We start from the raw sequence: 7,096 nt of genomic DNA, 5'->3' as shown, positions 1-7,096 counted from the left end.
AGATGGTCAGTCCAAACCCAGAGATGAAAAAGACTTTAATAATGTTATGTAGTGTTGTGGGATAGAACCTGGGACTTGGGGCCAGGAAGCCCTGAGTTTGAATCCTGCCTGTTTAACACCAGCTGTTTAATCTTGGGCAAATGACTTAACCATTCTGTGACTCAATTTCCTCATGTACCAAATGGGAATAATAACACCTACCTCCCAGAACTGTTGTGAGATTCAAATGGTATTTTTGTAAAGTGCTTAGGCCACAGTGAGTACTCTAGAAATATTAACCATTATTGTTAGCTACTATGAGGATGGGAGGAAAAAAATAAAGAGCTTAGTCTAGCTTTAGATTCATTTCTTCTATCCAGAGTTCTTTGGGAGATGACCAGTTTGGTTCTAGATGATATTAAAAACTTGCTGCATCTCTAGGGGACTAGACATTGAACTTGGCTTCTTAAACCAATCTAACTTCCCAGGTGGCTGTCCCATAGGAATCAGAGAAGAGGCCTATAAATCCTCCCCTCCAATCTAAGCATGGAGGAATGTCTGGTTCCTGTTCCATGATATCTCAGATCAATCAATGTGGACACAGTAGTACCATCCCTGGGTCCCCCCAAGGAAGATGCCTTTATTCATGACCCCCTTGTTCCTCAAAGAATAGGGTTAAAAGATTTTGCTTGCTCTTCCTGGGAAATTCCACACAAAGATTATGACTTCTAGAATGTTCTTTTCCAACCTCTGCAAGCTAGGTGAATCCTTGTAGATAGATGAAGGCCTCTCAAGTGCCTGATCCTGTCCTGAACTTGGACCCAGCTGAGAGTCGCTATGGGGATTTCCATAGCATCTTCGCTTGTCCCTACCTCACCCTTCAATCAATGGCCCTGTCTGCCATTAGAAACAAGAAAGCTCTGAGAGGGTGATCAAGTGGAAAAATAAAAATTTCTTGAATTACACACTTTCTTCCTTCCTGACTACATGAAAGAAATACTTCTGTGCTGAAGTACAAAGTTTGCTATTGCGGTTTACTTGTCAATCAGGTCTCTGGTTGAGGGGATGGATTTATGCCGGTCTGCATTTGGGTCACCAAGGGTGTTCATTTTTAGGATAGAGGTATCCAGGCCCAAGAGTGCCACCAATAGGCAATCCATGGACCTGGTAGTACCTCTGCTCTAGTCACCTGAGTTTCCTATGCATCTCTTTGCTGCAACTCTAGTGGACTAGACATCGAACTTGACTTCCTTCAAGGCCTTAATTCTCAAACCAATCCAACTTACCAGGTGGAAGAAAAAGCCCTCAGTATTCAGCACAGCTCTTCCCCACCTTTCTTCTCAAGTCTATTCCTACAGGGCTTATCATTCTCCAAGAAATAAATTGGATCTCTAAAGGTCCCAGGGTTTATCTATATGGAAGAAGTAGAATTCTGGTGCCTGAGAATTTTCTTGACCTACCCTTCCCCCTCTCCCCCCCCCAAAGTCAGGGGATAATTCTTTTCTGAGAATAGATGACTTTCTGGGAGGATACTATAGTATAGAGGAGAAAGGGATAGAGTTGAAAAACCTCATTCAAACCTTACAATCACTGAATGATCATAGACAAGTCATTCAGTATTCATTGCTTCATTTGCGAAATGAGATTCAAAAACTCATGTACCACTTCCTTCCTATAAGGTTGTGAGGTAAGTATTTTGTGAACCTTAAGTGTAAATTGTCCACCAATAAACATTTTTTTCAGTGTCTGCTGTGAACCAGACCTTGAGTTAAGTGCTGAGAATATAAGTACAAAAAAAAAAAAAGCAAGTCCTTGCCCTCAAGAAGCTTACAATCTAATGAGAGAAGATAGAACATAAAAAATTGAAAAATGGGTGTGGGGAAGGTTGAAAGAGAAGCAGCTCTGGTGTGAGGGCTTGCCGAGCCCTTTTCTCTGTGGAATGGGCAGATGAGAAAAATTTGTTCCAATGGCCATGAAGATGGCTGAAGTAGGTGCTGTAGGGGGCTTAGAGCTTGGTCAGATGTCAAAGATGCCAAGGTCATCCAGAGTATTGGGGCCATCCCCAGTTGTCTTGTCTTTTGTCTTGCCATTGGACTTCTATGACTCTAGAATAGAGTGAGGCTGATAACTTTACACGACCCTGCCTCACTTAAGTCCTCTTCTGACTCAAGGGAAGATATCACCCTATGATGTCATTGGTCCTCTTAAGAAGGAAAGAAGAACAACAACCCAACCTAGGGGAAGGGGCAGAAGTCCCAGGTGAGAAGTGAAGAGAAGTCTGACCACAGATCTGTCATTAGACGGGGGTTTGGGATTCATGATCCCACCTTCCCGTCAGGAGCAGAGGACAGTGATGAGGTGGAGTAGAGCTGAGTAATAGGAAAGGGGAAGAGAGGAAGGGAGAACAAGAGGACGATTATCTCATTGGTTTGCCAGCTCCTCTATTTGAAGTCTCTAGTACAGGATACTTTCTCCCATTTGGAGCTATTTTTTCTTCCACATGAAGCAAGTGGTACTGGAACAGGAGGCACCTGGATGCTCCATATATGACCTCTCTATCCCTTGCCCCCTCTTTTGTTCCCTATCACTTCTTGCTCCCATCTCTGGAAAGGCTAGTGGGTGCTACCCTTCCTCACTTCCTTTTGGGAAGGAAAATTAAATCAGAGAGGAGATATAACCACTCTTAATTTCCAGAAAGTCTCCAAAAACTGAATTTCACTTAAGCAACTTGAATTTCTCAAAGCTTAGGGATCAGAACAAGTAAAAAAGGGATGGCTAGTAAGGGAGTGGAGAGAGGTATAGACAAGATCATTGCAGCATAAACATTACTGACTTCTTCAAAGCAGGTACTTCAAGTTTCCAAGGTCATCTGAATCCAGTCAGGAGACATAGGCTTAAATCTTTGATTTGGTCCTTACAAGTCTGTGACCTTGGACAAAATCCCCATGGCTCTAGACTCTGTTTCCTGATGTAAAATGAGAGAGTTGCCCAAGATTATCACCAATGTCATTCAAGTTCCAAAACTCAATCTGGCTTAATCAGGAAGATGGGTCGAATTCTTTTTTAGCTGCTGTGGTTTCCTAGGGGAAGGGGAAGGGTTAAGAAGGGGCAGAAACCAAGACAGCTAAGAGTTTCAGAAGATTCTACTGAGGTTCTGTTATTTCACTTCATTTTAGCCAAAATAAAAAATTTTGAGGGAGGTCTGATTTTTGTTCTAGGCAAATGAAGATCTTTTTTAGAAAAGGCCTAATAGATTTTGAGTCAGCAGACAACATACAGCTTAAGACTAAAACCTCCTACCTTGGCCCAAGAAACACTTCCCAGGAACTCTCTTTAAATACACAGCCCAGAAAGGCAATCAAAGCATGGGACTAGAGTGGTTCAGACAGCCCAGAAAGATGCAGGCTCACCCAGCAAATGTCTAACTTGACTGGAAAAAAGGTGCCCATCCATAGGACTATTTTGGGGGCTGTAACGGTTGGCTGGCCAGGCCTATTTACAGCCTGGGTATCTCATGATGGAAACTGTTTATTTCTTAACCAAACAGACAAACCTTTTCCTTCCCCTAAAACAAGCCTTCTTCCCTGGAAATCCCCTGTTAGAAATTCTCATCAGCTGGACCACCCCCCTCCTTTTTTTTTTTAAACCACAGGGACAGTAGTAAGAATCATATTAACCATAACGACTCTGTTCAGGCCTGAATCTTTCTTAACAGAAGTGGGTTGCCTCTGTAGGACACAGGAAGGAGAGGTGAGGAAATAAAAGACCAAAATGAGGCTATTTGTTGCCTCTGAGTACAATTTGTACAACTGGGGCTTAGAATCTGGTGGCAACTTATGTCCTGTGATTCTCTTCTCAGAAAGACCCATTCCCATCATGACTTCCAGTTACCAAGGGTGCCTACTTTCCTCTCTGCCTCTCCCAAACCCAATTTCCTTATATCTGTAGGCCTGGAAGGGACCCTGCAAATCTAGCCCTACTGTTTCATTTTACAGATGGGGAAATTGAGACCCAGAGAGATAATGCGTAAGACCACACAGGGAGGAAGGAGACTCCCAAGATCAAACCCAGGCTCAGTGACTCCAAATTCAAGTCTCCTTCCAGTGTACTATGCCAATGTTGCCTTTTCCCCACTATTCCTCCTCTCCCCACCCCCCAGCTGCTCACACACATTAACACTCTGAAGCTTCACTGCAAGGCTGACCTCAGGCATCATCGGATCAAGTGAGCTCATTTTGTCAACATTCTCAGATGTGACTCAGTAAGGCCACATAAGATGGCAAGAAGAGCTTTGGCTACCCTTCCCCGGGGCATGGGTAAGGGAAACATAACAAACATAACAAACATAACAAATGGTTTTTGTGTGATTAAGGGGACTGGAAAATTCTTGCCCTCCTCTCCTCACCCCCCTTTTTTTTCCTTTTTGCAAGGCAAATGGGGTTAAGTAACTTGTCCAAGGTCACACAGCTAAGCAATTATTAAGTGTCTGAGGTCACATTTGAACTCAGGTCCTCCTGACTCAAGGGCCAGTGCTCTGTTCACTGCACCACCTAGCTGTCACACCTTACCCCTTTTTTACCTCAATCTTTTCTCTGCGCACACACAAACACACACACACACACACACACACACACACACACACACACACACACACACCCCATGGTGTCACACAGAGTATAGGACTCAATGTCAGAAAGACCAGAGCGCAAGGTTAACCTCAGATACTTATTATACAGCTAGAGCTAAGCATGTAGCCTTTCTGACCTCAGTTTCTTCATCTATAAAATAAGAGTATTATTGTAATTAAAGTTCCTACCCATGGGGCAGCTGGGTGGAGCAGTAGATGGATCACCAGCCTTGAAGTCAGGAGGGGCTGAGTTTGAATCCAGTCTCACTCCAGGCTTACTTAGCTAAGTGACCTTGCTCAAGTCACTTAATCCCATTGCCTTGCCAAAAAAAAAAGGCCCTGCCTGTGCCTGGCACAGATGTAGATTAATTATCTCAACTAATAATCATAGGAATGGTGACAGCACTTTTATACTGCTTTGCAAAGAAGTTTATGAATTATTTCATTTTGTCTTCAAAACAACCCTAGAAGGGTTAGAGATTATTAATTCTTTTTTTTTTTGGTTTTTTTTAATTAATTCTTTTTTTTAAAAAATTTTATTTATTTTGAGTTTTATAATTTTCCCCAAATCTTCCTTCGCTCCCCCCAACAGAAGGCAGTTGGTTAATCTTCACAATCTTTCCATGTTATACATTGATCTAAATTGAATGTAGGGCGGCTAGGTGGTGAGGTGTAGTGGATAAAGCACTGGCCCTGGAGTCAGGAGTACCTGGGTTCAAATTTGGCCTCAGACACTTAATAATTACCTAGGGTTGTGGGAAATCTGGGACACTAATACATTGTTGGTGAAGCTGTGAACTCATCCAACCTTTCTGGAGAGCAATTTGGAATTACACCCGAAGGGCAACAAAAATGTGCATATCCTTTGATCCAGCAATGCCACTACTGGATCTTACCCTGAAAAGATTATGAAAAGGGGTAAAAAACATCACTTGTACAAAAATATTCATAGCAGCTGTGTTTGTGGTAGCAAAGAATTGGAAATCAAGTAAATGTCCTTCAGTTAGGGAATGTCTTAATAAACTGTGGTATATGTACGTGATGGAACACTATTGTTCTATTAGAAACCAGGAGGGATGGGAATTCAGGGAAGCCTGGAGGGATTTGCATAAACTGATGCTGAGTGAGATGAGCAGAACAAAGATCATTGTCCTTTCTGGTCATATTGGCAAGTCTGAGAGGTGTGAGGTGGTACCTCAGAGAAGCTTTAATTTGCATTTCTCTAACAAGTAATGATTTAGAGCAATTTTTCATATAATTATGAATAGCTTTGATTTCCTCAGCTGTAAATTACCTTTGTATAATATCCTTTGACCATTTGTCAATTGGGGAATGACTTTTTTCTTTTGAAAATTTGACTCAGTTCTCTGTATATTTTAGAAATGAGTTGTCAGAAATACTTGTAAAAATTGTTTCTCAATATATTACATTTCTTTTGATCTTGGTTACAGTGGTTTTATCTGTGCAAAAGTACTAATTAATTCTTAATCCCCTTTGGCCTTGCAAACTTTAAAATGTTATCTATTAATTAAAACAACAAACCTTTATTAAAGTTCCTACTGTGTGCCAATAGAATATGAGACAGGGGCTCACAGTCTTGAAAGCATCTATTGAGTTTTCATACAAGTAGACAAAATGTATCACAGCAGGGGTGGCTAGGTGGTGCAGTGGATAAAGCACCGGCCTTGGAGTCAGGAGTACCTGGGTTCAAGTCTGGTCTCAGACACTTAATAATTACCTAGCTGTGTGGCCTTGGGCAAGCCACTTAACCCCATTTGCCTTGCAAAAAAACCTAAACACACACACACACACACACACACACAAATGTCTCATAGCAAAGATGCCAATGAAAGAGAGGGTCAAAAGGTCAGTGATGATTATTTGCAGGGACTGGAAACTAGCATGAAGGAGATAGATGCCAGGTGAAGGTAGTGTTGACTTCCCCCAGCTGCCCACCTTTATCCCCAGTTGACATACACTGTTTCTCTCTCTCTCTCTCTCTCTCTCTCTCTCTCTCTCTCTCTCTCTCTCTCTCCCTCTCCCTTTACCTGGGGCTCAGGCCCAAGGCTGGGGTTGTGTGGAGGGCAGGGAGGGGAGGAGAAGGGGAGAAGGAGGAAGAGGTGGAGGGATGGGAGGAAAGGAAAGTGGAAGGAGGAGAAGGGATGGCAGAAAAGGAGAGTCGGAGGGAGGATAAGAAAGGGGTAGGAGGGATGGGAGAGAGAATAGGAGGGAAGGATAGGAGAAGAGATAGGAGAAAAGAAGAATATGGGGGATAGGAAAGGAGGGAGGAGGAGTGAGAGGAAGGAGGGAGAAAAGAAGAGCGTCCGGGAGGGGGGCAGGAAAGGGGAGGGGAAGGGATGGAAGGAAAGGAAGACTATGGAGGACCAGAAAGGGGGAGGAGGGACAGGAGGAAGGATGGGAGGGAAGGAGAGCAGAAAGAGGGAAAGGAGAGGAAGAATAGGAGAAAAGAAGAAGGATAGGGAGGACAGA

This window comes from Macrotis lagotis, chromosome 2 (assembly GCF_037893015.1).
Source record: "Macrotis lagotis isolate mMagLag1 chromosome 2, bilby.v1.9.chrom.fasta, whole genome shotgun sequence".
Taxonomy (NCBI): domain Eukaryota; kingdom Metazoa; phylum Chordata; class Mammalia; order Peramelemorphia; family Peramelidae; genus Macrotis; species Macrotis lagotis.
The sequence above is the reverse complement of the archived record's forward strand: the minus strand, read 5'-3'. Positions refer to the sequence as shown.